Consider the following 4,184-nt stretch of genomic DNA (forward strand, 5'->3'; position numbering starts at 1 on the left):
ACATATTACAGTATGACTTTTTGGAAGGATTTTGGACGACATACTATAGTATGACTTTTTGGACTGATTTTTGACGACATACTATAGTATGACTTTTTGGACAGATTTTTGACGACATACTTCAGTACGACTTTTTTGAATCTTACTTGAAGTGAATGTTTAAGTGGAAATTACCTTCATCAGTGTCTTGCATGTTTTGAATGGAGTGGCAAACAGTCCAGGGTGAACGCCACCTATCACCTTATGACAGCTGAGCTTGGCACAGCAGCCCCCACGACCCTCCAGTGCAGGCCAAAGCGGTAGATGATTGATGGACTGTGGGAGGAGGCCAGAGAACCCGGAGAAAAGCCGCGCACATGAAAAACATGAAAAACTCCAGAAAGATGCTTGTTCCATGTGGGTCTCGAACCGAGGTCTTCTTGGTTCGAAGGCAAGAGCACTAACCACTACACCAACCACGCTGTCTGTGATGAGGGACAGACGTTGCTAAATATTTCATAAGGCTGAGGTCTGTGAAGTCATGAGTTCTATTATTGAAAGACTTCCAAATTGGATGAAAAGCATATAAGGACAACTAGCTCACTTGGTTCAGGCAAGCACTGTCGTTCCTATGGTCAGGGGTTCGAATCTTACGTGAAGCACAAATTTACTGTATTGCATGTTTTGAATGGACTGGCCAACAGTCCAGGGTGAACCCCGCCTATGACCCTATGACAGCTGAGCTTGGCACAGCAGCCCCCATGACCCTCCAGTGCAGGACACAGTGGTAGATGATTGATGGAGTGTGGGAGGAGGCCAGAGAACCCGGGGGAGAACATGAAAAACTGCAGAAAGATGCTTGTTCCATATGGGTCTCGAACCAAGGTCTTCTTGTTCCAAAGTCAAGAGCATTAACCACTACACCAACCATGCTGTCCATGATGAGGGACAGATGTTTTTAAATAGTTCATAAGGCTGAGATCTGTGAAGTCATGAGTTCTATTATTGAAAGACTTTCAAATTGGGCGAAAAAGCATATAAGGACAACTAGCTCACGTGGTTCAGGCAAGGACTGTCGTTCCTATGGTCAGGTGTTCGAATCTTACGTGAAGTGAATGTTTAAGTGCAAATTTACTGTATTGCACGTTTTGAATGGACTGGCCAACAGTCCAGGGTGAACCCCGCCTATCACCCTGTGACAGCTGAGCTTGGCAGAGCAGCCCCCATGACCCTCCAGTGGAGGACACAGTGGTAGATGATTGATGGAGTGTGGAAGGAGGCCAGAGAACCCGGAGAAAAGCCGCGCAGACACAGGGAGAACATGAAAAACTCCAGAAAGATGCTTGTTCCATATGGGTCTCGAACCAAGGTCTTCTTGTTCCAAAGTCAACAGCATTAACCACTACACCAACCATGCTGTCCATGATGAGGGACAGATGTTGTTAAATAGTTCATAAGGCTGAGATCTGTGAAGTCATGAGTTCTATTATTGAAAGACTTTCAAATTGGGCGAAAAAGCATATAAGGACAACTAGCTCACGTGGTTCAGGCAAGGACTCTCGTTCCTATGGTCAGGGGTTCGAATCTTACGTGAAGTGAATGTTTAAGTGCAAATTTACTGTATTGCATGTTTTGAATGGACTGGCCAACAGTCCAGGGTGAACCCCGCCTATGACCCTATGACAGCTGAGCTTGGCACAGCAGCCCCCATGGCCTTCCGGTGGAGAACACAGTGGTAGATGATTAATGGAGTGTGGGAGGAGGCCAGAGAACCCGGGGGAGAACCTGAAAAACTGCAGAAAGATGCTTGTTCCATATGGGTCTCGAACCAAGGTCTTCTTGTTCCAAAGTCAAGAGCATTAACCACTACACCAACCATGCTGTCCATGATGAGGGACAGATGTTTTTAAATAGTTCATAAGGCTGAGATCTGTGAAGTCATGAGTTCTATTATTGAAAGACTTTCAAATTGGGCGCAAAAGCATATAAGGACAACTAGCTCACGTGGTTCAGGCAAGGACTGTCGTTCCTATGGTCAGGGGTTCGAATCTTACGTGAAGTGAATGTTTAAGTGCAAATTTACTGTATTGCATGTTTTGAATGGACTGGCCAACAGTCCAGAGTGAACCCCGCCTATCACCCTATGACAGCTGAGCTTGGCACAGCAGCCCCCATGACCCTACAGTGGAGGACACAGTGGTAGATGATTGATGGAATGTGGGATGAGGCCAGAGAACCCGGGGGAGAACATGAAAAACTGCAGAAAGATGCTTGTTCCATATGGGTGTCGAACCAAGGTCTTCTTGTTCCAAAGTCAAGAGCATTAACCACTACACAAACCATGCTGTCCGTGATGAGGGACAGATGTTTTTAAATAGTTCATAAGGCTGAGATCTGTGAAGTCATGAGTTCTATTATTGAAAGGCTTCAAAATTGGCCAAAGAAGCATACAAGGACAACTAGCTCACTTGGTTCAGGCAAGGACTGTCGTTCCTTTGGTCATGGGTTCGAATCTTACGTGAAGTGAATGTTTAAGTGCAAATTTACTGTATTGCATGTTTTGAATGGACTGGCCAACAGTCCAGGGTGAACCCCGCCTAGGACCCTATGACAGCTGAGCTTGGCACAGCAGCCCCCATGGCCCTCCAGTGGAGTACACAGTGGTAGATGATTGATGGAGTGTGGGAGGAGGCCAGAGAACCCGGGGGAGAACATGAAAAACTGCAGAAAGATGCTTGTTCCATATGGGTCTCGAACCAAGGTCTTCTTGTTCCAAAGTCAAGAGCATTAACCACTACACCAACCATGCTGTCCGTGAAGAGGGACAGATGTTTTTAAATAGTTCATAAGGCTGAGATCTGTGAAGCCATGAGTGCTATTATTGAAAGCCTTCAAAATTGGCCGACGAAGCATACAAGGACAACTAGCTCACGTGGTTCAGGCAAGGACTGTCGTTCCTATGGTCAGGGGTTCGAATCTTACGTGAAGTGAATTATTAAGTGCAAATTTACTGTATTGCATGTTTTGAATGGACTGGCCAACAGTCCAGGGTGAACCCAGCCTATGACAGCTGAGCTTGGCACAGCAGCCCCCATGGCCCTCCAGTGGAGGTCACAGTGGTAGATGATTGATGGAGTGTGGGAGCAGGCCAGAGAACCCGGGGGAGAACATGAAAAACTGCAGAAAGATGCTTGTTCCATATGGGTGTCGAACTAAGGTCTTCTTGTTCCAAAGTCAAGAGCATTAACCACTACACCAACCATGCTGTCCATGAAGAGGGACAGATGTTTTTAAATAGTTCATAAGGCTGAGATCTGTGAAGACATGAGTGCTATTATTGAAAGCCTTCAAAATTGGCCGACGAAGCATACAAAGACAACTAGCTCACATGGTTCAGGCAAGGACTGTCGTTCCTATGGTCATGGGTTCGAATCTGACGTGAAGTGAATGTTTAAGTGCAGATTTACTGTATTGCATGTTTCGAATGGACTGGCCAACAGTGCAGGGTGAACCCCGCCTATGACCCTATGACAGCTGAGCTTGGCACAGCAGCCGCCATGGCCCTCCAGTGGAGGACACAGTGGTAGATGATTGATGGAGTGTGGGAGGAGGCCAGAGAACCCGGGGGAGAACATGAAAAACTGCAGAAAGATGCTTGTTCCAAATGGGTATCGAACCGAGGTCTTCTTGTTCTTAAGTCAAGAGCATTAACCACTAGACCAACCAAGCTGTCCATGATGAGGGACAGATGTTTTTAAATAGTTCATAAGGCTGAGATCTGTGTAGTCATGAGTTCTATTATTGAAAGGCTTCAAAATTGGCCAACGAAGCATACAAAGACAACTAGCTCACATGGTTCAGGCAAGGACTGTCGTTCCTATGGTCATGGGTTCGAATCTGACGTGAAGTGAATGTTTAAGTGCAGATTTACTGTATTGCATGTTTTGAATGGACTGGCCAACAGTGCAGGGTGAACCCCGCCTATGACCCTATGACAGCTGAGCTTGGCACAGCAGCCGCCATGGCCCTCCAGTGGAGGACACAGTGGTAGATGATTGATGGAGTGTGGGAGGAGGCCAGAGAACCCGGGGGAGAACATGAAAAACTGCAGAAAGATGCTTGTTCCAAATGGGTATCGAACCTTGGTCTTCTTGTTCTTAAGTCAAGAGCATTAACCACTACGCCAACCATGCTGTCCGTGAAGA

The sequence above is a fragment of the Solea senegalensis genome, unplaced genomic scaffold, assembly GCF_019176455.1.
Source record: "Solea senegalensis isolate Sse05_10M unplaced genomic scaffold, IFAPA_SoseM_1 scf7180000016175, whole genome shotgun sequence".
NCBI lineage: Eukaryota > Metazoa > Chordata > Actinopteri > Pleuronectiformes > Soleidae > Solea > Solea senegalensis.